General features: G+C 48.4%; 1 long non-coding RNA gene across 1 annotated transcript; it reads left to right on the forward strand.

The window, feature by feature from the left end:
• Positions 1-3,529: 3,529 nt before the first annotated feature.
• LOC129861775 (uncharacterized) lies at positions 3,530-11,317 on the forward strand. Its single transcript, XR_008760670.1, has 3 exons — positions 3,530-3,739; positions 9,713-9,882; positions 11,112-11,317. It is a non-coding gene; the product is annotated as an uncharacterized LOC129861775 (long non-coding RNA).
• Positions 11,318-14,342: the final 3,025 nt, after the last annotated feature.

The following is a 14,342-nucleotide window of genomic DNA, read 5'->3' on the forward strand; positions in this document are numbered from 1 at the left end:
CAGCTAATGAAAGACACAGATCTTGTGAATCCAGCCAACATGTCCGATTTTTAAAATGTTTTACAGGGAAGACACAATATGTAAAGATGTACATCTATTAGCTAAAAACACATTAGCATAATCCACCATCTTTTCTTTGTCCACCAACAACAGTAGCTATCACTAATTCGGCTAAACTAAGATATTTATAGCCCCTAACCAAGAAATAAACTCATCAGATGACAGTCTGATAACATATTTATGGTATGGGATAGGTTTTGTTAGAAAAATGTGCATATTTCAGGTAGATGGCATAGGTTACAATTGCACCCACCGTCACAAATGGACTAGAATAACTACATAGAGCAACGTGTTTACCTACTTACTAATCATCAAACATTTCGTAAAAATACACAGCATACACTAATCGAAAGACACAGATCCTGTGAATACAGACAATATTTCAGATTTTCTAAGTGTCTTACAGCGAAAACACAATAAATCGTTATATTAGCATAGCACATGTGCAAACATTACCCCAGCATTAATTCTAGCCAAAGTGAGCGATAACGTAAACATCGCCAAAATATATTATTTTTTTCACTAACCTTCTCAGAATTCTTCAGATGACACTCCTGTAACATCATATTACACAATCCATATAGAGTTTGATCGAAAATGTTTATATTTAGCCACCAAAATCATGGTTAGACAATGTGAAATGTAGCCCAGCTGGTGAGAAAATGTCCGTGCGCCATATTAGACAGTGATCTACTCTTATACATAAATACTCATAAACGTGACTAAAAAATATAGGGTGGACAGGGATTGATAGACAATTTAATTCTTAATACAATCGCGGAATTACATTTTTTAAATTATCCTTACTTTTCAATACAGTTTGCGCCAAGCGAAGCTACGTCAAAAAACATGGCGTCCTAAGCCACTAACATTTTTCGACAGAAACACGATTTATCATAATAAAAATGTCCTACTTTGAGCTGTTCTTCCATCAGTATCTTGGGCAAAGGATCCTTTCTTGGGTCTAATCGTCTTTTGGTGGAAAGCTGTCCTCTTGCCATGTGGAAATGCCAACTGCGTTCGGGATGAACTGGAAGCGTGCCCAGCAATTCACAGCGTTTCAGAAATAAATGTCCCAAAATCGCACTAAACGGATATAAATTGCTATAAAACGCTTTAAATTAACTACTTTATGATGTTTTTAACTCCCATAACGAGTAGAAACATGACCAGAGTAATATTACTCCCTCCACTAATGCTTGGAACAAGTGCGGGTCGATGTCCTCCAGGCGCATTACGCAGCAAGAAAAGACTTGCTAGCTACAGGGTTTTTTAATTTATAGTGCCTGTGAACGCGCAATCGACCCCATTCAAATCGTCATCACGTAAAGGCATCCAGGGGAAGACGTAAGCAGTGTCCGTATACTCATAGCAATAACAGTGCCCTTTTAACTGACTCCAGATCAGGGGCCAACATTTCTGAAATCTGACTCCATGTCAGGGAAATTGCTGTAGAATGGGTTCTGTTCCACTTAGAGACAAAATTTCAACTCCTATAGAAACTATAGACTGTTTTCTATCCAATAATAATAATAATATGCATATTGTACGATCAAGAATTTTGTGGGAAGCCGTTTCAAAAATTACACGATTAGCATAAATAGTGACAACAGCGCCCCCATCCTCAACAGGTTAAGTCATTTAGCAGACGCTCTTATCCAGAGCGACTTACAAATTGGTGCATTCACCTTATGACATCCAGTGGAACAGCCACTTTACAATAGTGCATCTAAATCTTTTAAGGGGGGGGGGGGTCAGAAGGATTACTTTATCCTATCCTAGGTATTCCTTAAAGAGGTGGGGTTTCAGGTGTCTCCGGAAGGTGGTGATTGACTCCGCTGTCCTGGCGTCGTGAGGGAGTTTGTTCCACCTTTGGGGTGCCAGAGCAGCGAACAGTTATGACTGGGCTGAGCGGGAACTGTACTTCCTCAGTGGTAGGGAGGCGAGCAGGCCAGAGGTGGATGAACGCAGTGCCCTTGTTTGGGTGTAGGGCCTGATCAGAGCCTGAAGGTACTGAGGTGCCGTTCCCCTCACAGCTCCGTAGGCAAGCACCATGGTCTTGTAGCGGATGCGAGCTTCAACTGGAAGCCAGTAGAGAGAGCGGAGAAGCGGGGTGACGTGAGAGAACTTGGGAAGGTTGAACACCAGACGGGCTGCGGCGTTCTGGATGAGTTGTAGGGGTTTAATGGCACAGGCAGGGAGCCCAGCCAACAGCGAGTTGCAGTAATCCAGACGGGAGATGACAAGTGCCTGGATTAGGACCTGCGCCGCTTCCTGTGTGAGGCAGGGTCGTACTCTGCGGATGTTGTAGAGCATGAACCTACAGGAACGGGCCACCGCCTTGATGTTAGTTGAGAACGACAGGGTGTTGTCCAAGATCCCGCCAAGGTTCTTAGCGCTCTGGGAGGAGGACACAATGGAGTTGTCACAGGTGATCTGTGGGGACAGGATGGATGTGTGTCCCAGCTGTTCCATTGGACTGAGAGAGAGCAGAGTTTTCCAGAAGCTTCCCCCAGAATCCTCCTCCTCCTGCTCTACAACCACCAGCTCAGCCCAATTGGACCCTTCAGGGTCCTCAAGGTCCACAAGGTAGTGGTACATCCAGTATCCCCTACACCATTCCCTGAAATCAAGTTGGTGGGAAGTTTATTATGAAATCCAAGGTGGTGCAGATGGCTGCATTGGAGTGAGGATGTTCTCCTCATGAACCCCCAGGAGAGTGTGTGTATGTGTGTGTCTTCATTTCTGTGTGTGAGAGACTAAGATTCCAGCTGTGTCCTCCTGCAGATGGAGCTCAGTGAGTCTGCAGCAGAGGCCATTCTGCATCGTCTAGAGTCACTGAGGACGGAGGCTGTAGTGCTGCAGGAGCAGACGCAGTCCCCAGAGGTGTGCAGATCCTGGATCACAGGAATGGCCAGGGGGACATAGAAGAGGGCCAGCTGATCACCGTGGCAACAAAGCCCCTGGTGAGACACCACAGGGTCACTAAAACAGACAGACACACTGTCATCTCCTAATACTGTATTGACTTGTGTAGCTACAGTAACTACATCTATACTTTAGCAGTATACTATAGCAGCATAAACAGTACAAGTATGTGTATTACTTTGTTGTTACACAGGTATACAGTATGAGTTTCTGTGTGTCTGTAGTTGCTGTCAGAATGCACCAACTTCAGCTCCTCAGGGCTGCTCTACTCCTCTACACTACAGACGGCACCCAGATCTTCACCCTACCACAGCTCAAAGCGTGGGCCTCAATGACTGTCTGCAGAACCCAGACCCAGATACACATACCCCTGGACTTAAATATCCTGCTACCTATCTCACTCACACACACACACACACAGGACAGGACAGAACAGGACAGGACAGGGGAGTGGAGGGTCATGTCCAGACTTGACAGCTTCCCCCACTTCCTTTGAATGAGACTTGCATTCATAAGCTCTGGTGTCTGATTATATATCTGATTACACACACACCACTCAGATGACCTTAATGATGATATTTGGGCAGTATTTGCTCATCTTTGACCTTTACCACTGACCTCTCCTCTATCCCCAGGTTCAGAGACGTGTGTTCCAGGTGAGTGCTCTGTAGATAAGTGTCTACTGGCGCTGATACTGAGGTCCCCATCCATGTCTGGTTGTCCTGTGGAGAGCCCTACCTCCCCTTAGATGGTGAGACAAACACAGTGGTGCGTGCATGTGCTAATGGGGAATTCATATTAGGAAATTGTACATAAATACACATACAGTAATGTCTCTTTTGCTACTACAGCACATGTTCCATCCTGGTTATTCTTGTTCAGTTCTTGCCTGTGGGTGAATCCTAGCAGCATTGCCCTGGGGAGGCCCGACCCAGATGAGATGCTGCTTCATTTAATAACACATTTCATGCATGGCCTGTAACGGCCAGATGCTAATGAGACGTGTGTTTTGCTGCCTGGGTGATGACTTTGCAGATAATGTTCCCTTGTATGAACTCGAGCAGCAATTAGGGGTTTGTAAATCACTGCATATTCCTATACACATAAACATGGTGTGTGCGTTATGTTGCATCAGTTAGCAGAAGAGAGAAGCTGCAGTGGGTTCTGTGGCTACAGAAGGCGAGAGTCCAGTGTAGGCTTCTGAGGGGAGGACGGCTCATAATAATGGAGCTAATGGAATGGCATCAAACACATGGAACCCACGTGTTTGATGTATTTGATACCATTCCACCTATTCTGCTCCAGCCATTACCACGAGCCCGTCCTCCCCAATTAAGCTGCCACCAACCTCCTGTTTGTAACGGAATCCGTCCTCCTCATCTGACGAGGAGTAAGAAAGGTCGGACCAATGCGCAGCGTGGTAAGTGTTCATAATGAATCTTTAATAGAACAAACTGAACACTGAGATACAAAACAATAAAGTGAACTACTGAAAACCGAAACAGTTCCGTGTGGAACACACAGACACGAAAGACAACCACCCACAAAACACAACAGAAAACAGGCTACCTAAATATGGTTCCCAATCAGAGACAATGACTAACACCTGCCTCTGATTGAGAACCATATCAGGCCAAACAAAAAAAACAACATAGAAACACAAAACATAGATAACCCACCCAACTCACCCCCTGACCATACTAAAACAAAGAAAATACAAAGAACTAAGGTCAGAACGTGACACTGTGGTACTGACTGACTGATCTGGAGATAAAGAGAGACAAGATGAGGTACCTGAAAGATCTGTTCTGCTCTCTATCCACCATGGCTACTGGGGCTTAATGGAATACAGGACAACACTGTAACGGTCCTGACCTGTTTTATGTTGTTTTTGTATGTGTTTATGGTCAGGGCGTGTGTTTTGGGTGGGCAGTCTATGTTTTGTATTTCTAGGTTGGGTTTTGTGTTCGGCCTGGTATGATTCTCAATTAGAGACAGGTGTGTATCGTTTGTCTCTAATTGAGAGTCATACTAAGGCAGCCAGGGTTTCACTGGGGGTTTGTGGGTGTTTGTTCCTGTGTCCTCACAGGACGGTTGAAGGTTAGTCACATTTGTTGTTTTGTAGTTTTGTAGTGTCTTGTTTGCTGTTGTCATTAAAAGATGGCTTATTTCCCTCAATCCGCATCTTGGTCCTATCCATGCTCCTCCTCGTCTAAGGGGGAGAACAACAATGACTGCCTTTACAGAAACACCCACCATAACAGGACCAAGCGGATTGAGGAGAGAGAAAAGGAACTAAAGCACTGGACACAGGAGGAATGGTCTTGGGAGATCATGAACGGAAAGGGACCCTGGGGAAGGGTTGGAGAGAATCGCCGCTCTCGGGAGGAGAGGAAGGCAGCCACAGCCCAGGAGCGCTGGTATGAGGAGGCAGCACATAGGAGAGGCTGGAAGCCCGAGAGGCTCACCCAGAAATTTCTTGGGGGGGGGGGGGGCTAAAGGGGAGTGTGGCGAAGCCGGGTTGGATACCTGAGCCGACTCCCCGGGCTTGCCGTGGAGTAAGAGGGCGTCGTACTGGTCAGACACCGTGTTATGCGGTAAAGCGCACGGTGTCCCCAGTACGCGTGCTTAGCCCAGTGCGGGCTATTCCACCTTGCCGCACTGGGAGGGCTAGGTTGGGCATCGAGCCGAGTGCCATGAAGCCGGCCCAACGTATCTGGTCTCCAGTACGTCTCCTCGGGCCGGCGTACATGGCACCAGCCTTACAGGTGGTGTCCCCGGTTCGCCTGCATAGCCCAGTGCGGGCTATTCCACCTCGCCGCACTGGCAGGGCTACGGGGACCATTCAACCTGGTAAGGTTGGGGAGGCTCGGTGCTCAAGAGCACGTGTCCTCCTTCACGGTCCGGTATATCCGGCGCCACCTTCCCACCCCAGCTCAGTACCACCAGTGCCTACACCACGCACCAGGCTTCCAGTGCATCTCCAGAGCTCTGTTCCTCTTCCACGCACTCTCCCTATGGTGCGGGTCTCCAGCCCGGTGCCTCCAGTTCCGGTACCACGCACCAGGCCTAGAGTGCGCCACGAGAGTCCAGTGTGCCCAGTTCCTGTTCCCCGCACTCGCCCTGAGGTGCGTGCCCTCGGCCCGGTGCCTCCAGTTCCGGTGCCACGCACCAGGCCTATAGTGCGTCTCAGCCGGCCAGAGTCTGCCGTCTGCCTAGCGCCAGAGCCGTCCTGCCATGACCAGCCGGAGCCGTCCTGCCATGACCAGCCGGAGCCGTCCTGCCATGACCAGCCGGAGCCGTCCTGCCATGACCAGCCGGAGCCGTCCTGCCATGACCAGCCGGAGCCGTCCTGCCAGGACCTGCCGGAGCCGTCCAGCCAGGACCTGCCGGAGCCGTCCAGCCAGGACCTGCCGGAGCCGTCCAGCCAGGACCTGCCGGAGCCGTCCAGCCAGGACCTGCCGGAGCCGTCCAGCCAGGACCTGCCGGAGCCGTCCAGCCAGGACCTGCCGGAGCCGTCTAGCCAGGACCTGCCGGAGCCGTCCAGCCAGGATCTGCCGGAGCCGTCCAGCCAGGATCTGCCGGAGCCGTCCAGCCAGGATCTGCCGGAGCCGTCCAGCCAGGATCTGCCGGAGCCGTCCAGCCAGGATCTGCCGGAGTCCCTACGCCCGGACCGGTCGGAGTCCCTACGCCCGGACCGGTCGGAGTCCCTACGCCCGGACCGGTCGGAGTCCCTACGCCCGGACCGGTCGGAGTCCCTACGCCCGGACCGGTCGGAGTCCCTACGCCCGGACCGGTCGGAGTCCCTACGCCCGGACCGGTCGGAGTCCCTCCGCCCGGACCTGCCGGAGTCCCTCCGCCCGGACCTGCCGGAGTCCCTCCGCCCGGACCTGCCGGAGTCCCTCCGCCCGGACCTGCCGGAGTCCCTCAGCCCGGACCTGCCGGAGTCCCTCAGCCCGGACCTGCCGGAGTCCCTCAGCCCGGACCTGCCGGAGTCCCTCAGCCCGGACCTGCCGGAGTCCCTCAGCCCGGACCTGCCGGAGTCCCTCAGCCCGGACCTGCCGGAGTCCCTCAGCCCGGACCTGCCGGAGTCCCTCAGCCCGGACCTGCCGGAGTCCCTCAGCCAGGACCTGCCGGAGTCCCTCAGCCAGGACCTGCCGGAGTCCCTCAGCCAGGACCTGCCGGAGTCCCTCAGCCAGGACCTGCCGGAGTCCCTCAGCCAGGACCTGCCGGAGTCCCTCAGCCAGGACCTGCCGCCCCTTATCCCGGTGCGGCCCCTTATCCCGGTGCGGCCCCTTATCCCGGTGCTGGCCGTTCATTTAGGGGATGTTAGTTTTAGGGTGGTCATTGGGAGGGGAAGACAGAAGCGGGGAGTGACTATGGTGGTGTGGGGACAGCGTCCAGAGCCTGAGCCACCACCGTGGTCAACTGCCCACCCAGACCCTCCCCTGGACTTTGTGCTGGTGCGCCTGGCGTTCGCACCTTGAGGGGGGGGTTCTGTAACGGTCCTGACCTGTTTTATGTTGTTTTTGTATGTGTTTATGGTCAGGGCGTGTGTTTTGGGTGGACAGTCTATGTTTTGTATTTCTAGGTTGGGTTTTGTGTTCGGCCTGGTATGATTCTCAATTAGAGACAGGTGTGTATCGTTTGTCTCTAATTGAGAGTCATACTAAGGCAGCCAGGGTTTCACTGGGGGTTTGTGGGTGTTTGTTCCTGTGTCCTCACAGGATGGTTGAAGGTTAGTCACATTTGTTGTTTTGTAGTGTCTTGTTTGCTGTTGTCATTAAAAGATGGCTTATTTCCCTCAATCCGCATCTTGGTCCTATCCATGCTCCTCCTCGTCTAAGGGGGAGAACAACAATGACTGCCTTTACAAATAATGCATTTTTGATGGCATTTTAGTAAACGTGTTTCAATTCTGTAACATTTGAAAATATAGTATCGTGTGGCTAACCTGACCTAACTGTTCTGTATCCATGTAGCGTAACAGAATGTAATCTCGCGACTTCAGGATGGTGGTGCGAGGCTATTGTGTGGCCACATCATGTACTATGGGGAATAAACTATTATGAATAGTGCATTGAATGAACTAGATTTGCTCATTCAATGACATTGCATCTCTGTTAGGATTGTCAGTGTTCTTCTTCCTACACATAAAATCTAATTGTATTAGTCACATGCGCCGAATACAACAGGTATTCACTACCTTAGTGACATGCTTACTTACGAGCCCCTCACCGACAGTGCAGTGTAAAAAAATATGGAGAAGAATAAGAGATAAAAGTAACAAGTAATTAAAGTTCAGCAGTAAAAAATAACAATATATACTGGCACTGGTTAGTTAAGGTAGTATATACATGTAGGTAGAGTTAATTAAAGTGACTATGCATAGATGACAACAGAGTGGCACTGGTGTGGGGAGGGGGAGGGCAATGTGAAGTCTGGGTAGCCATTTGACTAGATGTTAAAGAGTCTTATGGCTTGGGGGTAGAAGCTGTTAAGAAGCCTCTTGGACCTAGACCTAGCTTGCTGTGTGGTAGCAGAGAGAACAGTCTATGACTAGGGTGGCGGGAGTCTTTGACAATTTTTAGGGACTTCCTCTGACACCGTCTGGTATAGAGGTCCTGCATGGCAGGAAGCTTGGCCCCAGTGATGTACTGGGCCGTACGCATTACCCTCTGTAGTGCCTTGCAGTCGGAGGCCGAGCGGTTGCCATACCAGGCAGTGATGCAACCAGTCAGGATGCTCTCGATGGTACAGCTGTAGAACCTTTTGAGGATCTCAGGACCCATGTCAAATCTTTTCAGTCTCCTGAGGGGGAATAGGTTTACCGTGCCCACTTCATGGCTGTCATGGTGTGCTTAAACTATGTTAGTTTGTTGGTGATGTGGACACCAAGGAACTTGAAGCTCTCAACCTGCTCCACTGCAGCCCCGTCGATGAGAATGGGGGCGTGCTCGGTCCTCTTTTCCTGTAATCCACAATCATCTCCTTTGTCTTGATCACGTTGAGGGAGAGGTTGTTGTCCTAGCACCACACGGCCAGGTCTCTGACCTCCTCCCTATAGGTTGTCTCGTCGTTGTCGGTGATCAGGCATACCACTGTTGTGTCATCGGCAAATTTAATGATGATGTTGGAGTCGTGCCTGGCCGTGCAGTCGTGGGTGAACAGGGAGTACAGGAGGGGACTGAGCACGCACCCCTGTGGAGCTCCAGTGTTGAGGATCAGTGTGGCAGATGTGTTGTTACCTACCCTTACCACCTGGGGGCGCCCGTCAGGAAGTCCAGGATCCAGTTGCAGAGGGATGTGACTAGTCCCAGTGGTGTTGAACGCTGAGCTGTAGACAATGAATAGCATTCTCACATAGGTGTTCCTTTTGACCAGGTGGGAAAGGGCAGTGTGGAGTGCAATAGAGACTGCATCATCTGTGGATACATGAGTTTGATCTTAGGTGTAGAATGTACCCTCTATACTCTTGGGTCCACCCACCCTGAAACCAAAAAGGGTTCTACCTGGAACTAAAAAATAATTGTCCTATGCTATGGGAACCTTTTTCTAAGCGTGTAGTTGTACTGCATCCCTGGTAGAGACTCTGAGAGCACTCTGCTGACATAAGCATGCTATAGAGGAGCATAATAGGAGCAAGGTTTTGATCCTTCAGAGATGACATAGTAACCTTATTATCATGTGACATTGATAATCACTTTTAGTTTTTTCTCTCCAGACTCTACCAGCTGAGATGGAGACCGTACAAGAGAAAGGCCACTGGTAACTTCCAGGAACTGTACCATCAGCCTGTTGTCAAGAGTTAATACCCAATGGAGACAGGCATATATCTATCCACGTCTGGGGGAAAAGCATGGAAGAGATACTTCCTCCAAATTGACAAAAAAGGTATGAGTCTGATATCAATATCCAGTCTGGATTCTCTATGGGGCACCATTAGTAACATGCTATATTTTGTGCTAAAGATGAATTTCCTGCCACATATTAGGGTTCTGTTAGAATTTATTTTTCAATCTCCTCAGTAAGTGGTAACTGTGTGTTACTGAAAGTTGCAGCTGCAGTAACGTGAGGCTGGGCCTGTCCCGGTCCGCTTCCAGGCTGTACACTGCAGACGGCAGACCTCTGTACCGTGAGGCTGGGCCTATCCCGGTCCGCTTCCAGGCTGTACGCTGCAGACGGCAGACCTCTGTACCGTGAGGCTGGGACTGTCCCGGTACGCTGCAGACGGCAGGCTTCTGTACCGTGAGGCTGGGACTGTCCCGGTCCACCTCCAGGCTGTACGCTGCAGACAGCAGGCTTCTGTACCGTGAGGCTGGGACTGTCCCGGTCCACCTCCAGGCTATACGCTGCAGACGGCAGGCCTCTGTACTGTGAGGCTGGGACTGTCCCGGTCCGCTTCCAGGCTGTACGCTGCAGACGGCAGGCCTCTGTACCGTGAGGCTGGGCCTATCCCGGTCCACCTCCAGGCTGTACGCTGCAGACGGCAGGCCTCTGTACCGTGAGGCTGGGCCTATCCCGGTCCGCTTCCAGGCTGTACGCTGCAGACGGCAGACCTCTGTACCGTGAGGCTGGGCCTATCCCGGTCCACCTCCAGGCTGTACGCTGCAGATGGCAGGCCTCTGTACCGTGAGGCTGGGACTGTCCCGGTCCACCTCCAGGCTGTACGCTGCAGACGGCAGGCCTCTGTACCATGAGGCTGGGCCTATCCCGGTCCACCTCCAGGCTGTACGCTGCAGACGGCAGGCCTCTGTACCGTGAGGCTGGGCCTATCCCGGTCCACCTCCAGGCTGTACGCTGCAGACGGCAGGCCTCTGTACCGTGAGGCTGGGCCTATCCCGGTCCACCTCCAGGCTGCACGCTGCAGACGACAGGCCTCTGTACCGTGAGGCTGGGACTGTCCCGGTCCACCTCCAGGCTGTACGCTGCAGACGGCAGGCCTCTGATCTCCAGGGAGGACATACTACTGTGTGTGTCATCAGGAGAGCCCTACATCAACCGTCTGTCAAAAATAGAGCAGGGGTTATTCTGATGTTTTTATTTACAGAAAGAAAGTGAACTGTGGATTCTGCGGTACATTTGCCAACAGATATATTTGTATAAGCATTTCTCCTTTCCAGATTGAAAGGAAAAGATTGAGATGAGAGCCAGCTATGCTTGAGTGACGAGATCTCGAGACCATGATTGTACAACAACAGACGGGACCAAAGGAGCTCCTGACTTCCACAGTAAGAGGAGAGGAGATAACTGTCCTAGGGGATAATGCTGCTAATGTTTGTTGAGATTATTCATATTTGTGTACTGTCTTTTTTAAATTCCAGGTGGCTGACTGTCTCTCTTCGGACTGCAGAATAAAATACCTGATTTAAAACAACTGTGTTCTGCCTGATCAAGATAGCTATCATATACTGTGGTTCTGTCCCTATGGTCAAGCAAATCCCCAGGATGGGATACAGTGTGTGATGTTATATATTCACCACTAGAGGGAAGCAGTGGTGTGAGCCAGTCATATAGGATGCATTCAAAGTCTGCTGTGTGTCTGTGAATCATTGACCTTGGCTAAGAAATCTTGAAGTCTGTTTGTTATGATTATATTTATGATGATGATAGGTATCCTAGCATTGGTAGGTAGCCTAGAGGTTAAGAGCATTGGGCCAGTAACTGAAAGGTCGCTGGTTCGAATTCCCGAGACGGCTAGGTGAAAAATCTGTTGATGTGCCCTTGAGTAAGGCACTTACCCTATTTTCTCCTGTAAATAGCTCTGGATAAGAGCGTCTGCTAAATGACTAAAATATGAAAAATGTATTACAATTGAATATGAACAATAATAGTCTGAACACTATTCAGAACCAAAGAGGAATAATGTATGATTTGTCTTCTGTTCAGATTTGATTGAATGAATTGACTGTATATGATCCATATATTCTTCTGTAAGCTTGAGCTGATTTCAAATCGCACCTGACGTGAACTGCTGATTGCTGTATGATTGGATAGTGCCTCAACAGCGCCCCTAGAGGCACTTTATCTAAAGGAGGAACACTATTTCATACACCCATAGAGATAGATAGCGGACTCATCTTTGTATCTGTGCAAATATAGCATCTGACAGCATGGGCAGAGCCATTAAGGCTATCTCCATTTTGAAGTACTCCATTTTCTTCTTCACGATTGGCTGATCCCTCCTGATGACCAGGTTGGACATGACTCCAACAGGATCACCAGGAATGATCAGCCAATGAAGGTGGAAGTCCCATCCAGTTGTACATGAGCAAATGTATGAATATGTTAACAAACAGGGTCTAATGTATGATTTTCAGTCGGGTTTTAGAAAAACATACTCCACTGATTCATGTCTACTTTACTTGACTGACTTCATCAGGAAAGAGATTGATGAGGGAAATCTGTGTGGAATGGTACTGCTTGACCTACAGAAGGTGACTGTCTCATTTACATCAGTTCCTTTACCAATGTGGACTGATAACAAACACATTCTACCTATTTACAAACTACCTGTTTAAAGTGTTATGACAACCATGGTGTTTTGTTGTTACTGAAACGTATACATCTAATAACCTGACAATGATCCACATCATATGGGTAGACAAATCATGTGTGTTATGCAGCAAAACACAACTATCATTTATTTAGGATGCAAACCAGTAATATGAATCACTGTTGTTTCATCCTGGTCTGATCTAATGAGATGGATGGAGGATTTTCTACAGCCTAGAATCAAGGCCTTTCCAAGTCATGAAGGACAAAGCTAGGCCCCTCTTGGTTCTCATTGGCGATGACTGAACTCAAGTTAGGGGTTACCTGTGACTCTCCTATACCATTTTGCCCAACATGTTATATCCCAGAGGTTGTAAATAAACCCTTTTTAAGGTGATATAACTTGTATCATTGTTATAGGGCTGTGAAACACATTGCCAAATGGCATCAGACGGAACATTTCTCACTGGAAATTGCTGCTGACATTGAACATAGCTTAGGGTTAGGGTATTTCATTCATTTCAGATGGTGTGTATTATAATTTCCCATCATAAAAATGTATCCCCAATCCCCAATCAAATTCCTTCGTCAATACCAAAAAAAAGAAAAGAAGAATCAGTATTTTTTCTTCAATGTGGCAACCCTCATAGATTTCGACATAGCCTTGTATAAAATGCCCTATGAAGAAAATGGTGTAATGTATGCTCCACAAAATATGAAATACATTATGAAGAAAATTATTTAGGCCTACTGTTGCCTACATGAAAAACCTGCACCAGTCTCCCAAAGTATTATGTGAAAACAAACATAGAAACAGTATTGGCATTAATACAAAAATAATTTCATGAACAATATTGGGTTGTTAACATGTTTGTTTGTTTGTATACAAAAATGTGGGACACTAAAAAAGGCAGTGTAGAACACCCTTGCCCACCATGCATTGCTCTAATAACTTACAAAAGATTGTTTCCGAAGTTTGCCCCCAAAACACTGTCTTTTCCTACGAATGAAGTCGCACAAAAATGTGTATTTTTCACACAAATTAAGCCACACAAAAACGCACAAAATATGCTGAAATACTTTTTGTCGATATTTGCACGAATTGAGTGTGAGATTGTGTTGCTGCAAACATCAATTGCCTGATAATGCATGAGTGGAGAAGGAGAGTCTCATTTCATACAAATGCATTTTTGTCCACGTTCCCTCTCCTCGCCGCCTCTCTTCGCCTCTCCTCGATTTTCAAAAGGAGGCGAGAGAGGACGGAAGAGAGAGGACGCAGGAGTTGAGCAGTTCCAATTAAGAAAAGGCCCGTTTGGAGGTTTAGGGCTGGTAATTGGAGGATTAAAGTGTTGAGAGAGAACAGAAGTGGACTGTTTACCCCAGCTTTACTCTGGGCTTAGATGATCATCTGCTTTATATGTTATTTATCAAACAATCTCAGATAATTGGGAGTGTTCTTCAAAGTAATTCCTCACATTTTTGATTCAGGTGCTGTCTCTCTATTTAATTACTTTAAAGCTCAAAGATTAAAATGTTCTTTCATGGTTTGGATTCATTAAATAGTGGTTAAATGAGAGTTTAGATTGAGATCTTAACGTGTTGATATTGCAGACACATGCAATTTATTTTCAGCTGTTGTACAGTATGATGTAATAGAAGGCGTTTTAGTTGGACGTTACGATGACCACTGAGTCCAGTTGTGTGCCCTTTGCACCTCTATGTCACCTACCACCAGTACTGACTGTTACAACCCCACAGTTGATATTGTTACTCCTGATTTCCTGAGGTGAACATTTCACTTGGATTTCTGCTGTAATCACTTGGAGACCATCAGTTAAAGCATCAGTTTAGGTAGGCCT

Source organism: Salvelinus fontinalis, chromosome 9, assembly GCF_029448725.1.
Source record: "Salvelinus fontinalis isolate EN_2023a chromosome 9, ASM2944872v1, whole genome shotgun sequence".
Lineage (NCBI taxonomy): Eukaryota > Metazoa > Chordata > Actinopteri > Salmoniformes > Salmonidae > Salvelinus > Salvelinus fontinalis.